The sequence below is a fragment of the Macaca nemestrina genome, chromosome 13 (genome assembly GCF_043159975.1).
Source record: "Macaca nemestrina isolate mMacNem1 chromosome 13, mMacNem.hap1, whole genome shotgun sequence".
Taxonomy (NCBI): Eukaryota; Metazoa; Chordata; class Mammalia; order Primates; family Cercopithecidae; genus Macaca; species Macaca nemestrina.
Genome location: NC_092137.1, coordinates 112877771 through 112902323, shown reverse-complemented (window position 1 = coordinate 112902323; position 24553 = coordinate 112877771). Strand labels below are relative to the sequence as shown.

Genomic DNA, 24553 nt, shown 5'->3' with positions numbered 1-24553 from the left:
CATTTGTTTGTGTCATTTCTTTGAGCAGTGTTTTGTAGTTTTTATTGTAGAGCTCTTTCACCTCCCTGGTTAGCTGTATTCCTGGGTATTTTATTCTTTTTGTGGCAGTTGTGAATGGGATTCTGTTCCTGATTTGGCTCTTGGCTTGACTATTGTTGGTGTATAAGAATGCTAGTGATTTTTGTATGTTGATTTTATAGAAGTTGTGTATAAACTGAAGGAACTTTGCAGAAGTTGTTTATCAGCTGAAGGAGCTTTTGGACTGAGCCTCTGGGTTTTTCTAGATATGGGGTCATGTCATCTGCAAATAGGAATAGTTTGACTTCTCTCTTCCTATTTAGATGCCCTTTATTTCCTTCTCTTGCCTGACTGCTTTGACCAGAACTTTCAGTACTATGTTAGATAGGAGAGAGGGCATCCTGATCTTGTGCTAGTTTCCAAGGGCAACGCTTCTAGCTTTTGCCCATTCAATATGATATTGGCTGTCAGTTTGTCATAGGTCATTTATTTTGAGGTATGTTCCCTCAATACCTCATTTATTGAGAGTTTGTAACATGAAGTTGTGTTAAATTTTACTGAAAGCTTTGCTGCATCTATTGAGATAATTGTGTTTTGTCTTTAGTTCAGTTTATGTGATGAATCACATTTATTGATTTGCGTATGTTGAACCAACCTTGCATCTCAGGGATAAAGCCTCCTTGATCATGGTGGATAAGTTTTTCGATGTGCTGCTGGATTTGGTTTGCTTGTATTTTGTTGAGGATTTTTGTGTCAATATTTATCAAGGATATTGGCCAAAAGTTTGCTTTTTTTGTTGTGTCTCTGCCAGGTTTTGGTATCAGGGTGATGCTGGCCTTATAGAATGAGTTAGGGAGGAGTCCCTACTCAATTTTTTAGAATGGTTTCAGTAGTAATGGGTACCAGCTCTTCTGTGTATGTCTGGTAGATTTCAGCTGTGAATCCATCTGGTCCTGGACTTTTTTTGTTAGGTAGGCTCTTACTGATTCAATTTCAGAGCTCATTATTGGTCTGTTCAGGGATCTAGTTTCTTCCCTTTTCAGTTTTGGGGGGTGTATGTGTCTAGGAATTTTTCCCTTTATTCCAGATTTTCTAATTTATGTGCATAGAGGTATTTATAATATTCTCTGATGGTTATTTGTATTTCTGTGGGGTAGTGGTAATATCCCCTTTGTCACTTCTAATTGTGTTTATTTGCATCTTCTCTCTTTTCTTATTAGTCTAGTTAGCAGTCTCTCTGCTTTACTAATTTTTTTCAGAAAACCAACTCCTGGATTTGTTCATCTTTTAAATGTTTTTTTTGTGTCTTTATCTCTTTCAGTTCAGCTCTGATCTTGGTTATTTCTTGTCTTCTGCTAGCTTTGGGGTTGGTTTGCTCTTGATTCTCTAGTTCTTTTAGTTGTGATATTAGGTTGTTAAATTAAGATCTTTCTAATTTGATGTGGGCATTTAGTTCTATAAATTTCCCTCATAATGCTGTCTTAGCTGTGTCCCAGAGATTCTGGTATGTTGTATCTTTGTTCTCATTGGTTTCAGAGAACTTTGTGATTTCTGCCTTAATTTCATTATCTACCCAAAAGTCATTCAAGAGCAGGTTATTCAGTTTCTTTGTAATTATATGGTTTTTGGCAATTTCCTTAGTCTTGATCTCTAATATCATTGTGCTGTGGTCTAAGAAAGTAGTTGTTTTGATTTCACTTCTTTTGCATTTGCTGAGGAGTGTTTTGTGTGCAATTGTGGGACTGATTTTAAAATATGTCCCACGTGCAGATAAGAATGAATATTCTGTTGTTTTGAGGTAGAGAGTTACGTAGATGTCTATCAGGTCCATTTGGTCAAATGTTGAGCTTGGGTCCTGAATATCTTTGCTAATTTTCTTCCTTGATCTGCCTAATACTATCAGTAGGGTGTTGAATTCTCCCACTATTATTGCCTGGGAATCTAAGTATCTTTGACGGTCTCTAAGAACTTGCTTTATAAATCTAGGTGTCCCATGTTTGGTACATATTATTTAGGATAGTTATGTCTTCTTGTTGAATTGAACCCTTTACAATTATGTAATGCCCTTCTTTGTCTTTTTAAATCTTTGTTAGTTTAAAGTCTGTTTTGTCTGAAATTACTATTGCAACCCCTGCTTTTTTTTGTTTTCCATTTGCTTGGTAGATTTTTCTCCATCTCTTTATTTTAAGCCTATAGATGTCACTACATGTGAGATGGGTCTCTTGAAGATAGCATACCAATGGGTCTTGGATTTTTTTTTTTTTTTTAATCCAGTTTGCTACTCTGTGCCTTTTATTTGGGGCATTTAGCCCGTTTACATTCAAGGTTAGTATTGATATATGTGGATTTGATCCTGTCATCATGATGTTAGCTGTATATTAAGACTTGTTTGTGTGGTTGCTTTATAGTGTCACTGTGCTGTGTACTTCAGTGTATTTTTGTATTGGCTGGTAACAGTCTTTCTTTTTCATATTTAGTGTTCCTTTCAAGATCTCTTGTAAGGTGGGCCCAGTGGTAACAATCTCCCTCAGCATTTGCTTATCTAAAAAGGATCTTATTTCTTCTTCTCTTATGAAGCTTAATTTGACTGGATATGAAATTCTTGGTTGAAGATTATTTTTCTTGAGGAACGTTAAATATAGGCCCCCAATCTCTTCTGGCTTGTAGAGTTTCTGCTGAGAGGTCTGCTGTTAGCCTGATGGGGTTCCCTTTGTAGGTGACTTGCCCTCTCCCTCTAGCTGCCTTTAGCATTCTTTCTTGCATTTCAACCTTGGAAAATCTGATGATTATGTGTTGTGGGGTTGATCTTCTTTTGAAGTATCTTACTGGGGTGCTCTGCATTTCCTGAATTTGAATGTTGGCCTCTGTAATTAGTTGGGGAAGATTCACTCATGTGGCACTGTTGGATGCATGCAGACATGTTCACTGACAAGGCAGGGAAGGCAAAACCTGCTGGCACACACACTCTGGCAAAGCAATGTTGGGAGTGGCTGTGGGCCTCGGGGAAGCTGCTGTGGGGGGAGGAAGCAAGCAGATTTCTGCATGGCCATAGGTGACACCTCACTGGAGCTCTCTACTAGTCAGCCATGGTCCACCAGTGCAGGATATAGGCCCCCAAGGTAGCTGAGGCTTTTCTGCAAGTGGACTCAGCCAGGCTGGGGCCTCAGGAGAGGCCAGCAGACCAAGGGTGCTCAGGTCCAGACTGGCCCTGTCTGATGGGCAAGACAGCTCTGCAGAGTTCAGATCTGACAGTTCCCAGAGGGCTAAAGTCTCCTATGAGAACAAGTAGAGCCTAGGTGGCTGGGCATCCCTGGCTGTGCTCCACTGCAGATGCTCCCGCACCAAACCCTCTAGGCTCTGCATCAGCTGGCATGCCCCGCTACCACTTCTCTAAGCAGCTCTCCCTGCAAACTCGAGTGTCCACAGTGGGTGAAGGGTCTCCTGCCAGGATTCCAGGGGCCCGTGGTAAGAGTAGGTTGCTCTTTGTCAGTTCAATTCACTCATTCCCCTAGAGTCACTGGGGGCCAGGAGTGAGTCCTGGTGTGCAGTAGCCCTCTCCTGCAGGGTTCCCAACTTCCTCCCCATTCAGCTTAGCTTCTGTATCTTCCCTCCGTGTACTCTGAGAGCCTTCCCTCTGAAGATCTGTTAGGACTGTGCCAGTGGTCTTAGTCCCTCAGTGGCAGCTGTTCTACCTGACTGCATCTAGTTGGCCTTCTTGCCCCCTAAAATCTCTGTCTGCATCTTTAACATGCTGCTGGAAGGTTCCAATGAAGTGGTTTGGACCTGTACTTTGGGTTCTCATCTAGTCTACTTGAAACCTTTAGGGAAACACGTTGCTCTCAATGCATGCCATCTACAGCATGTCCTTCTCTTTGGGCCATATAGAATAGGGGTCCCCAATCCCTGGACCATGGACCACTACTGGTCCACGGCCTGTTAGGAACCAGACTTCACAGCAGGAAGTGAGCAGCAGGCAAGCGAGTGAGCATTACTCCCTGAGCTCTGCCTCCTGTCAGATCAGCAGCAGCATTAGATTCTCATACGGGTGTGAATCCTGTTGTGAACTGTGCATGCAAGGGACCTAGGTTGCGCACTCATTATGAGAGTGTAACTAATGCCTGATGATCTGAGGTGGAACCGTTTCATCCCAAAACCATCACACACACACACACACACACACACACTGGTTTATGGAAAAGTTGTCTTCCACAAAGCCAATCCAGGTTGGGGACTACTGATACAGAAAGAAATGTCTGATCTTAAAGGCCTAGAGTGCTTTTTTTCTCTTTTGTTAACTGTCTTACTTGCCTTAACTTCCGTCAGGTTTCCCACAGCACAGCTACTGGCCATACAAACTCACTGGAAAGACTCGTGCTGTTCTATCTTTGGCAGATCCTGCTACCTGACACTAAATGACTATTGAAGATAGACAAGCGCGACAGCTGGTGTGAAAGCTTGCCTTTGACAGCTTTCAAAAAATCCCTGAGCTACTCTCCAGAGGCCAGCATTTGGTCAGGAGCCAGGGCACCAGGGCCTTGTCCTCAAGCTCCTGCTGGTTGGTGGGGGCATGTGGACTTCCAAGATTAGGTCATGGCCCAAGGAAGCCCCTAGTCCAGAAAGTCAGTGGACTCGGGTAAAGCAAAGGTGTGTGCTCATGGTGGTGGAGTGTGCCTCCATCAGTGCACACTCTGCATCTGAGTCTGGGCGCTCCTCACCAGAGGCTTGACCTCCAGCCGGTGCTAAAAACTCTGTGCCTCCAAAACACGGGTGCAGAGCTGCATTTTTTAATACAGCCATTTGAGGGGGATATTAGAGTTGTTAGGCACTGTCATACATTTAGACAAAGTAAACTACATGATGTGAAATGCTTAGCACATTTGTATAGCTTGTTAAATGGATTTAATGAAAAGGAAAAAAATAGGTCAATGCGCTAAATTATTGTCTAAATGAAGCTAGTAGTGACTTATACAAGATTTCAGACCACATCTACATGGAGTACCATAGAGACACTGTGTTCAAATGATTTTAACCTAGAACTCCATCTAGTCCCACAGGGAATGGAATGTCAGTAGCATTCATTTCCACAAGTGCCAGGGAGGTCCTGTCCTCCCTGTGCAGTGAAGAGCAGAGAATAATACGATGAGGGAGGCTTGACATTGAGGTAATGAAACTAACTAAAATACTTGCCCAATCAGAATGCAGACATCCGGCCAGGCACGGTGGCTCACGCATGTAATCCCAGCACTTTGGGAGGCCAAGGCAGGTGGATCACTTGAGGCCAGGAGTTCGAGACCAGCCTGGTCAACATGGTAAAACCCCACCTCTACTAAAAATACAAAACTCAGTGGGGCATGGTGGTGCACACCTGTAATCCCAGCTACTCAGGAGGCTGAGGCTGGAGAATCGCTTGAACCTGGGAGGTGCAGGTTGCAGTGAGCCGAGATCACATCACTGCACTCCAGCTTGGGCAAAAGAGCAAGACTCCATCTCAAAAAAAAAAAAAAAAAATGCAGACGTCCAAATAGCATTCATATCCTGTTAGTTCTATGACAGTGGTGGCTTTAGGTGTTAGAGAATTACAGGTGCTGTCTTTGTTAAAGGCACATTTGGAATTTGTGTTTGGGAACTGCACACCCATATACTGTGGGGTAGCCTTGGATTATCTGTGGTGGAAAATCAGGTTGTGGTTTTGTTGAGGTAGGGAAAGTGATACTGGTTACAAATCCATCTAGAAATAAGTCATTGGAGGAATTTTAATTTTCTTCACATTTTATACATCTTTTTTTTTATTATCTGGATGAGAAATATGGAGAAAAAAGTCGAATATATTTTAAATTGCATGGAAACCAAATTTGAGTTGAGTAAAAGTAGATATTCATATTGATTGTACTGATGGTAGGAAAATATTTAGGAGAAAGATTTCTGCTCTGGAATTGGTTTGGTTTCCCGGTGGTATTAGAAAATAATTTTCTGGCAGGGTGTAGTGGCTCATGCCTGTAATCCCAGCAATTTGGAGAATCACTTGAACCTGGGAGGTGGAGGTTGCAGTGAGCCGAGATCACACCATTGCACTCCAGCCTGGGCAGCAAGAAAGAAACTCCGTCTCAAAAAAAAAAGAAAATAATTTTCTCTTTAGTCAATATTTTCACCAAAAGGGCTTGTTAACATGCTTCGCAAATTTCAGAATGTAATGAGGTCAATGAGCAGATTGGTGTTGCAAAATACTGAATTCCTAATCTAGGTAATCTAGAAAAAATGTTTTGGTTCTCTTTTCAGTGAAGTCTACCATGACTATCCCATTAATAATGAAACTTGCCCTCTTCTCCTCTTTCATCTTTCCCCTGTAGTACTTATCAACTTCTGACATGAATAATTTACTTACTAGGGTTATTATTCTCTCTGTCAACACACACACAGCTAGCATGAAGTTCCATACAGGCGATGATATTTGTTTTGTTAACTGATGTAGCCTAAATAGACCAGTGCTTGGCATCTAGTAGGTGCTCAATAAATTAGTTTAAAAGCACTGAATGAATCAACCTGAGAAAAAGAGAACAGTGTACTCTGAGTACTTTCATGTCTGAAAATGCCTTTATATTGCCCTTGAAAACAAATGCTTCCTTAGCTGGACATGATTCGTGCATCACATTCTTTTCTTGAAAAATTCTACATAGTATTCTATCATCTTTTGGGATTTAGTCAAGCCAAGTCAGATGCCATGACTCTCCTCGTGACTTGGGTCAAAGGTTTGCTTGTGTCATTGATTCCTGCCTTTCTCATTTAGCGGCTGCCCCCCACATCTGCCTCCAACTCCAGCACCGCCTTTTTCCTTCATATGGTCCTTACCCCCTTGATTCCCAGTGCATAATTTCCTATTCTCAACCTCCAGGCAATTGGTCTGTTTTCTTACTGCTTTCTACCAGACTAAATAGTCATTTTTAATGGCACAGCCTTCCTAGAATTTTTTTCTTCCACAGTCTTTCCTTTCTGAACTTCTGCTGTATTCTCATCACTTCACTGCCATCAAGGAAGGCTCACTGGTTCCCTCCTGTCCCATGAGGATAGAGGATGAAATCCAAACTAACAGACAACTCAAGCCGCAGACTCTGCTAATGTGCTTCAACTTCCCTTCCGACCTCAGTTTCTCACGTCTCCTTATTAGAAACTGTGTTCTCAAAATTCCACAAAGAGGCTTGGCACGGGCATTCGCTTTTCCCTGTCGAGTTCACGCCCTTCCCCAGGCACTTTTGTGATACGGGGGACTTGCTCTGCCTTCAAGCCCTAATGTCCCAGCTCCTCCTTTCTCATGCTGCTCCTTCTCCTGGGAGACCAGCAGTATTTATGTGGCACCAGGGCTACATTTAATTGCCTCTGGCCAGCTTTTCTTGTATCTCTCTGTGTCTTTTCTCCCCCATCAGACTACCAACACTTCGACTTGATATGATATTGCCATTTTTTTAATCAAAATGATTGAATATTCTCAATTTCATGGTTCACAAAAAAACTTAAACTTTTCCCAAAGTTATTAATATGTGCTCCCTGTACATGGCAGGTGCTTAACAGACATTTGTTGACTGATGAGCAACAGGAAAAGAGAACCTATAAAATAAGGTAGCAGGCTTCTCTCTAGCTTAACTGGAGGTAAGCCAAACCCATTTTAAGTCACTAGAAGGGTCTTACCCACACCTTAATTAATAGCCAATGTTTAATGAAGACAACTTAAGCCTTGGCTGAAAAGTATATTCTAGGTTTCAGTGGTACTTTCATTTACCTTGAGTTTGCACATGCGAGCCTCGGAGAGGACAGACCCCTGGGCTCCTGTGTCTCCATCATTGCTGAAGACCATATGGCATCTGAGAATGAGCTCCACTGAGCTGGATCTTCAAGCCTAGGGTGTCACTGGCTAGAGCTATTATTTCTTATCTGTCTAAATCTGCCACAGAACTTTTGAAAAATCCTTTAAGTTGGGTACCAGATGTGGTCTGTAATACTTTTTAAAATTGTAGGAAAATATGCATACCATAAAGTTTGCCATCATAACTCCTTTTAGAAGTGTACAGCCCAGTGGTGGTAAATACATCCACACTGTTGTACAACCATCATCACCATCCATCTCCAGAACTTCTTCATTTTCACAAACAGAAACTCTGTCCCCATTAAACAACAACAACTCATCCTCAGCCCTGCAGCCCCCCAGTCCCTGGCAACCATCATTCTACTTTCTCTATGAATTTGACTATTCTAGGTACCGCATATAAGTGGAATCAAACAGTGTTTAACTTTCCTGCAACAGGCTTACTTCACTTAGCATAATGTTCTCAAAGCTCATCCATTTTGTAGCATGTGTCAGAATTTCCTTCTTAGTTCAGGTTGAATAATATTCCATTCTATGGGTAGAGCACGTTTTCTTTATTCATCTTTCAATGGACATTTGTGTGGCTTCCACCTTTCCAGCTATTGCCAATAATGCTGCTGTGAACGTGAGTGTGCAAATATTTGTTTGAGTTCCTACTTTCAGTTCTTTGAGGTATGCAGCCATAAATGGAATTGCTGGATCATGTAATAATGTTATTTTTACATTTTTAAGGAGCTGCCAAACTGTTCTCCATAGCAGCTATACCATTTTACTTCCTACTAACAGTGGATAAGCATTCCAGTTTCTCCACATCCTCATCAACACTTATTTTCTGTTGTTGTTGTTGTGTTTTTTTTTTCAGGGTAGCCATTCTAATGGGTATCACAATTGTGATACTTTTATAAAATGTAGAGAAAGTGTCATTCCATTATAACTTAATCTCACATCTGTAACTGGATGTGGGAACTTAAACTTCAGTGTCTGCATATCCTCAAACCAACACACATCTTGGCATTAAAAAGTACATTCAACTTACATGATATAGTACCATCTTGAAAGATTAATTTTTAGCTACCTTAACCTACAGGTGATGTGCATGGAATCCAGTTTACCCAAATTTGGAAAAGTGGAAATCTGAAAGAAAATTAGCACAAGACTGGAGATTAGTTCTAAAAGTTGTTGCTAGAAGATAATTAGCATTTAAACTGGCCAAGTTGAGCAATAAAAATAAAAGCATTAAAAAAAATTTTTGGCCGGGCGCGGTGGCTCACGCCTGTAATCCCAACACTTTGCGAGGCCGAGGCAGGTGGATCACAAGGTCAGGAGATCAAGACCATCCTGGCTAACACAGTGAAACCCTGTCTCTACTAAAAATACAAAAAAATTAGCCAGGTGTGGTGGCTGGCACCTGTAGTCCCAGCTACTTGGGAGGCCAAGGCAGGAGAATGGCGTAAACCCGGGAGGCAGAGCTTGCAGTGAGCGGAGATCGCACCATTGCACTCCAGCCTGGGTGACAGAGCGAGACTCCGTCTCAAAAAAAAAAAAAAAAAAAAAAAAAAAAAATTTAAGTATAAAAGTATTACATAAAGGAAAAATAAAAGTAGTCTTAACCGTCACCATTTCCCCTCTGCCTATACCTTTAATGGATTTAATCTTCTAGGATAGGGGCAGGCAACCCAGCCCCACTGAGACAGTTGGACTCGAAAGTTTTATCTGTCTCTGCACACTTTAGACCCCCTTTCTCTTTTATGCACATCTGTAGCTCTTCATTCAACCATTGTTGAGATGCTGGTTCCTGTGCTAGACCATGGGTTGCAGTAGCAAAGAAATATACACAGATCTCTGCCCCAAGGGAGCTTGCATTTTATGGGAATCCATATATAAGAAAGCAAATCATGCAAGTTATGAATTGATGGGGAAACAAAGTTGTGATGGAAAATGAGGCCAAGCGTGGTGGCTCATGCCTGTAATCCCAACACTTTGGGAGGCCAAGGCAGGCAGGTCACTTGAGGTCAGGAGTTCGAGACCACCCTGGCCAACATGGTGAAATCCCATCTCTATTAAAAATACAAAAATTAGCCAGACGTGGTGGAGCCCGCCTGTAATCCCAGCTACTCAGGGCTGAGACAGGAGAATCGCTTGAACCAGGAGGTAAAAATGAGGTGGTTGCCTAACTTAATCAGGATGATTTAAAAACAAAAATAGAGAAATTTTATTCATTTATTTTTGTGTGTGCCGCCAACATACAGACATAGAAATTTTATTTTTTTAGACAGGGTCTCACGTTGTCACCCAGGCTGGAGTACAGTGGCACAAACACTGTTCAGTGCAGCCTCGACCTCCTGGGCTCAAGTGATCCTCCCACCTCAGCCCCGCAAGTAGCTGGGACCACAGGTGCACACCACCATGCCCAGCTAATTTTTGTATTTTCTGTAGAGATGGAGTCTCACTCTGTTGCCCAGGCTGGTCTTAAACTCCTGGGTTCAAGTGGTCCACCCGCCTCGGCCTCCCAAAGTGCTAGGATTATAGGTGTGAGCCACTACACCCAGCCCTGGAGTGAATTTTTAACACAGCCTCTTTGAAGTTATGATTTAACTCTTTTAACATTTACTTCGAAGGAGCCAGTTATTCCCAAAGACAAAGCATGAAGCGGGACAGCCTCTGTGTGGGCCCTGAGGGAAATGGGGATAAACTTATCTGTTTATCACTTATCAAGCATGTAGTGCTTGAAGGTGGTGTGGAAGGGGGCTGGCCAGCTTGAAGAAGGCTGAGGTGGAAATAGTTCGAAGTAGAAAAATGTTCACTTCATCTAGAGTTCAGTTTTAAATGTTCAATTTACCAAGTTTTAATCATGGTAAATCCTAGATGCTGTGAGGCCTGAAAGCGAGTCATCAAAGACAGTTGCATGTGCCAATCTTGGTATCAAATGTGGGACTTCTTGGGGTTCAGATGGCATTTAAAGCCAGGGAAGTAAGTGGGCTGTCCAGGGAGAGGACACAGAGAAAGAGGAAGGGGAGGTTCAGAAGCAATGCCCACTTAGACTTGGAGACTAGGAAGAGGATTAGAGAGAGGGATAGGAAGAGAGAGAGAGAGAGAGGGAGGCAGGGAGGGAGGGCCAGACAGAATTCAAGTCAGATGAGGATAGAGACAAAACCCCGTGGGACAGCAACAGAAAAGCCAGTGACCTTGACATGAGCAGTTTGGGTGGAGCAGGGGGAAAGACAGATTGAAGAAGATGGAGGAGGGACCCGAGGATGAAGAAAAGTTTGGAACTGAGAAAGAGAAATAGCTGGAGGGCTTGGGGAGCATTTCCTGAGATGGAGACACCAGAGCTTGTTTACTCGCTTGTGCAAACAGTCCCAGAGAGGGGGAAGCAAAGACGGAAGAGGGGGCATCTAAAGAGGGAGGGCGTCAGAGCTGCATCAGAAGAGGCTGGGACAGTGGCACAGCGCGACTGCTGCTACCTGGAAGAAAAAGCAATGGGAGACGCAGCTGCCTGGGGATTCCATGGCCAGAGGAGGATGGGGGGACCTGTCTGATGGCCTCTGGTCCCCCAGGAAGTCTGAGGCTGTCAGTGGGAGAGTTTTGTGTCCTCGAGGATGGGTTTTGAATGCAGAAATGATTACCCTAAAAAAAGTTGAATTAAAAACTAAAGATACAATTACTAAACCCCGGTTCTTCCTTAACTTTCTAAATTTGGCGTGCAGATCGTTTTACTCTATTTATAAACCTAGCATTTAGCAAGTCCTTTTAATTACTTGGATTAATGTCTACTTTCATTTTTAAATTGAATTAAATAAACTCCTTTAAGTATTTTAACTACATTTATGTGTCTATTAATTCCATTTCCTCTCTGAAGCACTTAAGCTACCTTATTAACAAACAAACCTTTCCAAGTACTTAAGTAATCCTTGGAATTCTAATAAACTTAGAAATATAGTGAGTCTTAATTCTCTTAAATGCTCCAATGCTGTATATTTAGTAAGATTATAACCTAGAATAAAAAGCCTAAGTTCAATTGTGCATTTTAAATTAACAGGCCCAATTATCTTAAATTTTATAAGCACATAAACTACCAAATGTGCACAAAATTTGTAACCTCAAAAATATTAACACTATCAGTTTGATTCTCTTAAACATTTCTACACTGAATTCAAAATCTCCCTGGAATTAGGAAATGTTTACATACAAAAAAAATCATTGTCATCCCCAACAATGTTGGTATAAGTTTTCTAGGAGGTTTCTGAGTTTACCTTCTCAGCTGCAGGGATTTTTCAATTAAAAAGAAAAAAAGTAAGGTCGTCGACCCAGACACTGGCTAGGGTCTTGCCCACAACCTCTGGCAGGCTAAGTATGAGCTCCTCCGGGGCTTGGCTGCCCTCTCCCAGCAGGTGCTCCCTGCCACCCCGTGGATCCTGATGACCCAGTTGCTGTTTCCCTAGTCGTGACTGTTTTCTATTACCTGCACTTTATTAGGTGCAACTAATCTCTTTTCTAGGCCATTCTATGGGGGAGTCTTTTCATATTTGTCCTCCTGCTTGGGCCATAATTCTTAAATAGATTATCAGGCACCAAGTTGACTCTCTTATGGCATTGCTTGGCTCTAAGGTCCTTGAGTCTAATGATAGAGACAGGGCCATCAGACGAAAGGGAAGGGCTGAGAAGGATGAGTGGGGAGGGGCTTGTGGAGGTGAAAAGACTAAAACAGCCTTCAGGAGCACGAGGGTTTTATTGCACTTATGGGCTGGGGCGCCCAGATGGCTCCACAAGCACCCACACTCCACTGTTCAGTTCTGTTTGTTCTGGGCTTACAAGTGTTGCAACACCTGTTCTTTCAGGCTTACATGTTACTGTAAGAACATAGCTGCACTCACATGGCTTCCAAATGTCATTCCGCGTTCACTCCATTTTAAAGAAAACCAAACTGGAAGTTGTAGAGGAGGCTTTAGAGTGACTTAACAAAATAAAACAAGAATGCAGAACTCAAATCAGCAGACCCATTCTCAAAGGAAAGGCATGAACCTAACTCAAAAGACTGGCAAATTAATCTCCATTTCTCTGTTGTTAGCTAAAATCATGGTTCAAAGGTGTATGTCATTTTTTAGAACTCCCGGCTTTAACTTACTTTTTTAACATTTTGAACTTTTTCTGCTTAAGTTACCAATTGCCAGACCAAAGCACATTGAATAAAATAGACTCTACTATAGTTATGAAGATAAACTGTGGGATATAAATTTCAGATGGTGGAAAGTAAAGAAGAATTGGTGGAAAAAAAAAAAAAAGAGAGAAAATGCCAGGCATCAATGAATTGGAAGGTCTTAGTGAGATTGAAAAGTTAAGTAAACAAATCAGAAGGACAACTGATTGTGGCTGGAAAACAGGATGTATGAATCGCACATTTGGAGGTGGTGCAGTTGGTAACCAAGAAGGAAGAAAGGAAAAAGTCATTGGAGAGAAGAAAGTCAAGAAACTGGATTCATCGGGATGACCTTGAGCCAATTCTTGCTCTTTAAAAATGTACTTCAAAGATTTGCACTCATGTGATTATCAAGACTCACTGCTTCTTTGCCTGGGAAAGTTATGCCATGGGTTGATTTTATGTGTCAGATTTTATTGATTTTATTCTGTCAGATTTTCTCCATAGAGAATCATGAGGTCTGGGAATAAAGAGGAGATGGTGCTGCTTGAATTGCAAGGGACATCCATGAGCGTGACTGGGAAGGAACAGATGGGAAACTTCCTAATAACTGTTCTCATCTTTCACCATCAAACTGAATACTGTTATTTTACACCCCTCAGTTTCTGACCCTTGAAGGCCTGTGGACTTGAAGAAAAGCACGTTCTCAGGAAGCATCTCCAATGTTCTTGAACGTTCTTGAATGTTATCCTGCATAGACAGCCAGGCATTTGGAGAGAGGGTCCTCCATCTCCCCTGAAGGCCACTGTCAGGAGTTCATATGTTTTGAAAGTGGGTCAAACCTACTCATCCTCTCAGGCCATAGCTCCCCCTCAGCAGTAGTCTCCAGGGAGGCTTTGTTTCTGTGGACAGCACAGTGCTGGAGTCACCTGGAAGAGCTGGACCATCAGTATGTGTCGCTGCCAATCGTGAGAACAGTAGGACCTTGTGAGTTGCACTCTGGGCTTCTTCATGGGAACCATGGCCCTGTCGGATGTGGAGGGAGCACATGAAAGCAACTTTCAGATCCAAGGCCAGCCAACTCTCCACAGCAGTGTCTGGCCCCGAAACCAGGAGCCCAGCACCAACACCATCAGCTGGAGCTTCCGGAGGGTGAGATCATGGCCGACTGCAGCTCTATGATTTCTGAACTTCCTTTTCTAACTCCCAGAGACTAAGAGACTGTGGAACACATTTTCATCTCTCCATTGTGTCCTTTTCTCACTGGAATAAGTCTCCTAATGGGTCCCCTTGTCTCTGTCTCAAACTCCCCTTTCTGTCTTCCACACAGTTGCTGCCTTGGTGAGGAGTGGGGGTTACATTTCCTAAAAATGGCTCATCCCACAGGCTCTTTCAAAACCCTGCCATTCAACCACCAAGAGATGGAGTCTCAATCCTCTCTCCTTGAAACTGGGCAGTCTTTGGGACTGTCTTTACTAATACAGTGAGGAAGAAGTGATGCTATGTGACCTTGGAGGTGAGGTCAAAAAGATGGTGCAGCTCTGCCCAACTGTCCTGGGACATGCACCCTGGGAACACAGCTGCCGTTTGGTGAGGGAGGCCAGGCCCAGGGAGAGGCCAATGAGGAAAAGAGCAAGGTTCCTGGCCTTCAGCACTGGCTGGACCCACAGATGACCAATAGTACTGTGACCTTGGGAGCAGATACCCCCACCCTCAGCCCAGCTAACTAGCAATACCAGGAGCAAGGACAAGCATTTCCTGATGAGCTCTGCTCAAACTGCAGAGTCATGAGCAATAGAAATGACTGTCATTAATTTCAGCCATTGTTTTGGATGGTCTGTTATGCAGCAGTGGATAACCAGAGCACCAGGCACACACCGCCTCCCTTCTCATTTCCCTGGTTATAAGAACCTTCATGGAGGTAGGTAGTCCAGCTCTGTCCACCTCAACAGCCTTATCTCGCCAACCCTCCAGTTATAAGGTTTGATTTTTAGACACCTGATCTTGCCACACTCTCCCTTCTTCCTGGAAAGTTGATCTGTCTGTCTCCAGTTACCACTCTTTTCTACCTAACTCCCAGTTGTCTTCAAGACTTAGTTCAGGAATCTCCCACCTGAGAGACTAGATCCACTCCTCATTTTGAGCTGCATACTTCTCCCATGTGTGATCCCCCATGGAACTGTGCACATTTTCATTGTTACAGAGAGGAGCACAGTGCCTGTCATAATGTACATAGTCAGTAAATATTTAATGAATAACTACTTCCAGACATAGGGTCTGATGCCATGAAGCCCTACTGTAGCTGGAAGAAGAGAATACTGTCTGCCTGAGATAGGTCCCAGGCAGGTTTCTGGGGCCCATCTTTTTTGGTGGTTTACATCTGCTTTTATACAGTCAAGTTGTTTCCTGCCTGTCACCAGCTACATTTCTTGCTTTCTAGCTCCTGCATTCAAGATGAGACCAGGCCATATTGTCAGCACATTCTTGATTTTAGAACACCAGCCCCAGCAGTGTCTACTACTTTGTCTAGTTTATCCACAGTTGCCCAAGGCACTGTGTGTGGAACACAGGGTGGTGGCTTGTGGATGCCTCCGACTCCAGACTGACAAGTTACCGGGATTCTACCTGTCACTTAAGGTAGGCTGTGGTAAACAAAACTAGCATTCAACAAGCAGGTGACCAAACAACCAATGATTATCAAAACCTAAAGAAAACAGTCTAAAAATAGAAGAACTGACAACTGAGGAAACAGAGCTAATTCAAGAAATACTCACTTGAAAATGAATGCAATTAGTATTTTCAGATTTGAGAGAATGCTGATTCACAAAATGGAAGAAGCATAGAAGATGGAGTGACTGCTGGCATCTGGAAATGTTGTTGACCTTAACAATGCAGAAGAGAAACTACAGATGAAAAGTTAGTCAGTGAAAAGGGGAAGATTGCTGAAGGAAAGCCCAAGAGAGCCTTTCCATAGTTGATAAACAGCTGCTAAAAGTCTAAGTAAGTTACCTTGCCTAGAGTTAGCAAGGTAACCTACAGAGAAAGAAAAGAGTGATGTGAGAAACTGAAAGGATGGGAAAGGGGAAGTGAAATGTGGTGTAAATAAATGAAATTCTCACCCATTTTAGCAGAAATCTCATGTCCAAAACAGATAGATCTAGAAACAGGCCAATTAATTAAAGACATAGAAGCACCTATAAACTAAGGTTGGGAGATAGGGAAGACGAGAGTTTTTTTCCCCTTCAAATGTATTTGTATCTTCTGATTCTTCTCGTAATAAAAATGGCTTACCTGTGTAATAAGAACAAATAAAGGTATAATGAAATACAAGTGCAGTTGCATTATGCATACATGTTGCTACTGTAAACCAAAAAGTACCTGAGACAGGTCTCAAACAATTTAAAAGTTTATTTTGCCAAGGATAAGGACATGCCCAGGCCCAGGAAAAAGGAACACAAAGCCACGGGAACAGTCTGTGGTCCGTGTCATTTTCCAAAGATGATTTTGGGGGCTTCAATATTTAAAGGAGGAAAGTGGGCTGGAGGGGAGAGAGGGAGGGTATGGTCACGTTACGGAATCCACGTGTTGCAAGAGAAAAGGGGCCGGGTGCAGTGGCTCATGCCTGTAATCCCAGCACTTTGGGAAGCCTAGGCAGGTGGATTGCTTGAGGTCTGGAGTTCAAAACCAGTCTGGCCAACATGGTGAAACCTGTCTCTACCGAAAATACAAAAATTAGCCAGGCATGGTGGCAGATGCCTGTTATCCCAACTACCCCGGAGGCTGAGGTAAGAGAATCACTTGACCCTGGGAAGTGGAGGTGGCAGTGAGCCGAGATCGTGCCATTGTACTCCAGCCTGAGCGACAGAGTGAGACTCCATCTCAAAAAAAAAAAAAAAAAAAAAAAAAAGGAAAAAAGAGAAAAGAAGTAGGTAGGGGAATAGTCAATTAGGTATTCCTCTCATGCTCAGTAAATTGGCACTTTACATAAGGATAAGGTGAACATAGAGTAGCTACCTGGGAAGATTGTTTTAACTTTTTATCTGTAGCTATTTACTTAGGAACAAAAGGAAAGGTCTTGCATTATTCAGCTTTCAGCTTAGCTTTTTCCTTTTGGCATTGTGAATTGGGATTCCAAGATTTTATTTTCCTTCAACACTGCCCACATAAATTCAAGTATGCAGGCAGAGAAAGCTGGGGAGGGAAGGAGAATGAGAGAGAAATGACATTGAAATACTGTAGTGGAGGTGACTCCACTGCTCCTCTGCTGTGGGCGTGGACATCCAGGTGAGTGTGAGGCAGCAAATGGAAGCCCACTATTCTCTCACTGGGTCTCAGATGTTTGCCACACCAAGTGGGATCTTGATGCTTAGAGATAAGAGTTTTAGTAAAACATGGTGTCTTAAATACAGCCTTTAGGGCACTAATAGCACCCATGGTCCTCAATATGCAGATGTTGAGTGAGTGGAGACCTCAGTGATCTGGCATTGGCCTCTCACAGCAGAAGCACTTTAGATTTGTGCCTAGGTAGTATTTTAAATTCCTCTACGTAGATTAACTGTGAGTGACTGTGTTTAACGGTGCTCTCTGCAGCTGGCTTCATTAGGGGCAAGCAGAGAATGATTGATTCTCCCACAGCTCCTTTAAACTCTTTCCTTTTTTCCTGCCTGTGCATGAAATCTTGAGCAAGTCTCTCAGTGTTTTTGGCCCCTTCAAGCACAAAACCAGTCTTGTTTCAATAATTGAAAATTCCCATCCAACAGGATTCCAATATTTTGTCCAGCTGAAAGTGACCCCTGTGCTGGCTGGAAACCTGCGACAGCATGGCAGCTCCTTCCCTGCTCCTCACCTGCCTCCCCACCTCCCTCTCACTGCACTGGACTGGAAAGGGGCAGAAAGGCACAGTGTGGGGAGGAAATATCTTTCCTGACTGGTTCTTTTGTAATCAGGATGTGGAGAGATGTGCAATTCCTGGCTCTTCCTCCCACAAAGCACATTGGCTAATGCTTGGAATCCCCCTGCTGGGACATGTGGATCATGTCTGTCCTCTGGCTGGCTCTGTCTGACTCTTCCCATGGCCTGTGAGCTTCTGCTAGAGGCTTCATCTGTCCCAGACAGTCCTCCTTGGTGGGATCCCCCTTACGATGACCCCAGGCCAGGTCCTCTCTTCACGGTCCCTGACTGGTCTCCAAAATGCATCACCCTCCATGAAAGTGCATATGCACTGTTCTCAACCCAGCTGGGAACCCACTATTTCCAACACAGCCTGTTTCCTTCATTCTGCTTCCACTGAACAGCTGCTCTAGCCCGTAGGCTTAGTAGGTGGGAAACAAAAGTTTCTCTTCATCCCAAACTCTAGGCAACAGGATATCCGCTGTCATGAAGTCCAAAGCACTTGTCTTGAGGGAAGGAGAAGTACTTCCTCTCTGTGGGGTATGGGCAACCCACACATATTCCTCACCACCAATCTCTTCCACCAGAACCTGCTCTGAGGCCTTCCTGGGTGACACTGGCAGAACCGGCTCCATAGTCTCCATGTACTCTGCTTTAGGGCACAGCACCCATCATTCTGCCTTAGGAGATGAACCCACCATGTTGTCCTTAGCCCTGGCGGCTCCTTCCAAAACCGATAGATACAGAGTCCCAGTTCACATCCTGTTACACCTTGAGAGTTTCCCCTGGAGTTTAGTTCTCAAATAAATCCACTAGTAGTGGAGCCTCCTTATTTAAGATACTTAGGTTCAGACTTGTCTGTGAACGTGTAATTGGAGGTGAGGCAGAAATGGGTTTGCATGAGGGCTCCTGACAGAATGAGAAGGAAGGAGTGGGGGTGGGGGAAGGAGAAAAGGAAAAGGAGAGAGTCATATCTGCCTGACAACCATCCCTACCCTCACACCGTGCATTCCCATCTGAGCTCACTGGAGGACGCACATGCCGAAGAAAACGGCATCCCTATACACACAACAGGGCTGGAATAGTGGGCACAGCCAAGAGAGGCCTCCCTGGAAGAATGCAAGGGATCCACACAGACTCACCCAGTGTCTCTGGAAATGACTGGGCAAGACCTTGAGTGGAGCTGGAGACCTGACGTTAATGAATGGGATAAAACTAGAAAAACCAGTTATCCTTGATAATGTCACGACATGGCGTCCACAGGATGGTCAAACCTGGGACCATGGAAGCTCTACTTTTAAGATCTTAACACAACGTTCAGTTAAAAAACCCTTCTGCTACCTATTTCCTTTAGAATACAAGATGCTAAGACCTAGAAAGCACCCCTTGCAACATCCATGTTTGACACTTTGGACAAAAGAGTTGACTGTGCAGTTCTTAGCACCCTCATCTCTGGGCATTAGTGCCTCGCTATGGCCTGTGTCAAAACATGCTGTAGCAATAGCACACCTGTAGTAGATTAACATAAGTCATAGCTGCTCAGAAATTTCACCTCCTGCAAAAATGGGTTTAAGCTTTTCTTCAGGGAAGGCTGAGGTGTTGGCCCCAGAAGACTCTCGGCTGACCTAAACAATCCTTCTTTTTTATTTTCAAACAGTCATAAATAGGTTTCTGTGTGTGATGACAACAGACAAAAAGGTAAATACAGTACATTGAAATTATTCATCTGGTTAAATATTATTGCAATATCTTGAGACTTTGCTAACTTCTCTTGGAGTTCATACTCTCAGAGTCCTTTGTGTGAACCTCCACTTAAAATGCGCAGCAATTGTGCACCTATTTGATAAACTTCCTCCTGTCACTTTCCAACACCCACTGGCCATCAGTGCACGCCAGTGGCTGAGACCGGCTCTTATGTTGTGCTGTCAGCCACAGCCACTCTGACCATACCCCTGGGCCTCCTTTCTGCAGGATAAATTTGCACAAAGACCTCTCTCATAGCTATTTCTCTCTGTCCCTAGAGGTCCCTGGGCTATGTCTCTGGGTTAGAACCCAAGCCAAAGCTAAGTGCAATGACACAATTGAGCTATTGTGTGAGCTGTAAGTAGAGGGAGGGTGGCAGGGGCCCAGGGCTGACTCACCAGGCACACCTGCCTGGCCTGGTCTTCAGGGATCCCAGTGGGTAGAGACTGGGCCTCCTCATTCCAGGCCCTCCACCCCCAAGGGGTTGGGGACATCTCTTCTGCCTCCTCCTACTGGCCCCCACTGCACTTCTCCTGGCCTTGTTTTCTCTCTACCCATGCAAAGGCCCAGAGGCCAGGCCCTAGACACAGCAGCCCCAAGCCACACCAGTTCTTAAGCAGCTATGAGTGAAGCTCATACTCTACCTGGAGTCTGAGGCTGGCGATAAACTGCCTGCTGGTCAGACACAGTGTAACAGGGACGGGTTCCTTTCAGCCATTCATGAAACCTTCAGCTGCAGCATTTCTAGTCGGATTAAGAGGCTGGGCAGCTGGGCAGCAGCCTGGGGGTATTAAGTGGAGCCCAAGAATGATGCTCACAGAGCTAGGTCCCGTGAAGTGATCCCTGGGGAACCCAGAACTTTGAAAGGGTTGAGACCAGGAGCAAATGCAATAACACAGATGATGCCCAAGAGGGGAAATTATGCAGAGGAGGATGGGTGCTGGCTGGGGACCTGAGATGGAGCAAGGCACCAGTCCCCACCACCCGGGAGGCCAGGCTATTGGGGGCAAGTTCCAGAAGCAACCTCCAAGACGATGGGAACCAGACCAGAAAGTACATTCTTGGGGATCTCAGAGCAGATTTGAACTCAGCTTGCAGGCATGACTAGTGTAGCTCTCAGCAGACCCAAACTATACAACATAATTGCCATGAGTCATACATAGCTACTGAGCACTTGAAATGTGACACATTCGAACAAAGATATGCTTAAGTGTAAAATGTATACCAAAGTGTTAATAAAATTAAAAATGCAAAATAGCTCATTAATGATTAAAAATCAATATAAGTTTTTATATCAATTACATGTTGAAATGATATTGATATACTGGATTCAATAAAATGTTATTAAAATTAATTTCAACCTCTTCCATTTCACTTTTTCCAACGTGTCTATCAGAAAATTTAGAGTGACGTAATTGAGTCAGATTATAATTCTATGGGATAGTGCTGCTCTGGGCTGTTCACTTGCCTGAATTCCCAGCTTCGCCCAGCAGGGTACCTCCATATCTTTGTAATGCTGTGCAATACTCTTCTTAGAATATAGTGTATCTGCAAAAAGAACTGGATGCTATCAGACAAGAATAGCTAGAGAACGAAAAAGATCTCTTGGATATTAAAAACAAGATGGGTCTATTAATAGATTTATTAGAATAATTGGGCATAATTATAAGGTAATCTTCTATACTGGAGAGAAAAGATAACAAAATGATACGAGATGCACTAAAAATCAAACCATTAGGAATTCTCACTCCCCAAAGAAAGGAAGAAAATGGTGGAAAGAAAATTATCAAAAGTCCTGGGAGATAGAGGAAGGGCACACAAGGGAGGGGCCAAAAGTGAAATCCTCATCTGTCATCATGGAAAGTCAATTAAAAACTGAGAAAAGTCAGTCTAATTGTATTCTTAGGGCATTTGGTCTGGAAGTGACCACAAATGCTGAAAGTGGTGGTCTCTAAAGAAAGAGAAAGTGCTGGCATTACAAATTGGCAAGAAAGAGACAGACTACTCAGCCTACAGTGGAGGATCCCTAACTCTGTTTTTTATTTCTGTTTTTGGTTCTTGTTTTGTTTTGTTTTTTGAGACAGGGTCTTGCTCTGTCACCCAAGCTGGAGTGCAGTGGTGCAATCACGGCTCACTGCAGCCTAGACCTCCTGGACTCAAGTGAGCCTCCCACCTCAGCCTCCCAAGTAGCTGGGACTACAGGCAGTTTGCCACCACTCATGGCTAATTTTTGTAGTTTTTGTAGAGACAGGGTCTCACTCTGTTGCCCAGGCTGGTCTCAAACTCCTGGGCTCAAGCAATCCACCTGCTTTGGCCTCCCAAAGTGCTGGGATTATATGCATGAGCCACAGCATCTGGCCTTCTTTCTTTTAAAGACAGTTTTGAATTGTAAAATATGCCTACAAAGTAGCAAAAACTTAAATGCACAGTTTGACAGATTATAACTCAAACACCCACATAATGGCCACCCAGGTCAACAAATAGAGCATTATTAAGTTCCCAGAGCCCCCTGCCCATAAATTTCTTCCCCACCCAAGCACCATCCTTCCTTCCAGATGTAACCACTATTCTGACTTTAAAATAATCATACTCTAAACAGACAACTTACAAAATGGGAGGAAATATTCACAAACTATGCATCCAAGAAAGGTCTAATATCCAGAATCTATAAGGAACTTAAACAATTTGAGAAGCAAAAAAAAAAAAAAACAAATTAAAAAGTGGGCAGCAGACATGAACAGACACTTCTCAAAAGAAGATGTACAAGCAGCCAACAACATAAAAAAAGGCTCAACATCACTAATCATCAGAGAAATGCAAATCAAAACCACCATTACTGGTGTATATTTACCCAAAGGAAAACAAATTGTTCTACCAGAAAGACATATACATGCGTATGTTCACTGCAGCACTATTCACAATAACGAAGACATGGAATCAAGCTAGGTGCTGATCAATGGTGAACTGGATGAAGATAATATGTTACATGTACATCATGTATGATACGGTCTGTGTCCCCACCCAAATCTTATCTCGAATTGTAATCTGAATTGTGTGTTGAAGGAGGGACCTTGTGGGAGGTGATTAGATCTTGGGGGGCGGTTCCCGCATGCTGTTCTCATGATAGTGAGTGAGTTCTCACAAGATATGAGGATTTTATAAGGGGCTTTCCCCCACTTTGCTCTGCACTTCTCCTTCCTGCTGCTCTGTAAGGAAGGACATGTTGTCCTTCTGCCATGGTTGTAAGTTTCCTGAGGCCTCCCCAGCCATGAGGAACAGTGAGTCACTTAAACATCTTTCCTTTATAAATTACCCAGTCTTGGGCTGTTCTTTATAGCAGCCTGAGGACGGATTAGTACAATGGAATACTATGAAACCATAAAAAAGAATGAAATCATGTCATTTGCAGCAACAGGGATGTAGCTAGAGGTCATTATTCTAAGAAAATTAATTCAGGAACAGGAAACCAAATATTACATGTTCTCAGTTATAAAGTGGGAGCTAAACATTGGGTATACATGGACATAAAGTGGGGAACAATTGATACTGAGAACTACTAGAGGCAAGAGAGAAGAAAGGAGGCAAGGGCTGAAAAACTACCAATGGGATACTATGCTCACTACATGGGTGTCAGCATCATTTATACCCAAAACCACGTGTCACACAATAACCCCACGTAACAAACCTGCACACATATTCCCTGAATCTAAAATAAAAGTTGAAATTATTTTTAAAAATAAAATCCTGCTCTTGACTCCTTAATAGATTTATCACCTGTGTATGCATCCTTGAACAGTGTAGTTCAGTTGAGTCTATTATTAAATAATACATAAATGGAATCATACTATATTATTTTGCATATGTTTCTTTCCCTCCACATTCTATTAATAAAAACCCTCTGGGTTTGGGCCTGTGTGTGTGTGTGTGTGTGTGTGTGTCTGTATCATTTTTATAACTGAATAGTAAATCTATTGTGTTAACATATAAAAATGCATTTCTTCCCTCTACTTTTGATGAGTCTTTCCTGCTTACTGGAAATGAATAGTGTATCTAAAGCTTAATGTACTTCCCCAAAGAGTTGCTTGGCAAAAAAAAAAAAAAAAAAAAAAAGAAAGAAAGAAAGAAAAGAAAAGAAAAAAGAAAAAGAAAGAAAAGAAAACTGAAGACAGAACAAAACTTTGAAAAGTAGGGAACATTTTGCCAATTTTATTTCAGGGAGTTCACTTTAGTTCAGATAGTAAAAGTGACCTCATAAGTGAGTTTGTTTCCCATACCCCAAGCTTGTATAGACTGGTGGTTCTGGCTTAGCAGGCATCAGAATCCCCTCAAAAGAGTATTAAATAAAGAATGCTGGATGCCATTCCCACAGTTTCTGATGCAGCAGGTCTGGGTGGAGACCTAAAAATTTCATTTCTAATAGAAATCAAACTTTGTGAACTACTGCTGTAGACAATTCCTGTGCAGAAACTGAGAGGCATCCTAAAGAGGAAATAAGAAACAACAGCATGCTCATTTTTGTGTCAGAAAATTATTTTAAAGACTCCTAACCTGATAGCTCATTGGCATCAGAACAGTGTTCTTCTTGTCTGCATGAACATGAACTTTCAGGCCGGGCGCACTGACTCACGCCTGTAATCCCAGCACTTTGGGAGGCTGAGGCAGGTGGATCACCTGAGGTCAGAAGTTTGAGACTAGCCTAGCCAATATGGTGAAACCCTGTCTCTACTAAAAACGCAAAAATTAGCCGGGCATGGGGGCTGGGGCCTGTAATCCCAGCTACTCGGGAGGCTGAGGCAGGAGAATTGCTTGAACCCAGGAGGTGGAGCTTGCAGTGAGCTGAGACTGCACCATTGCACTCCAGCCTGGGTGACAAGAGCGAAACTCCATCTAAAAAAAAAAAAAGAACTTTC

The 24553-nt window shown here is 43.1% G+C and overlaps 1 protein-coding gene across 8 annotated transcripts in view; it reads left to right on the top strand.

The window, feature by feature from the left end:
• The window catches only part of LOC105490168 (NCK adaptor protein 2), a 278398-nt gene that overhangs the window by 155111 nt on the left and 98734 nt on the right, over nucleotides 1–24553 (top strand). For 7 of the 8 annotated variants that reach the window (XM_011755543.3, XM_011755539.3, XM_011755535.3 and 4 more), the window contains one exon: nucleotides 1–24553. This exon is cut by the window's left edge and continues 5788 nt beyond it. The exons of the other annotated variant lie outside the window; for it this stretch is intronic. The gene's annotated coding sequence lies outside the window, so the exon portion shown is untranslated. 8 annotated transcript variants of the gene reach the window in all.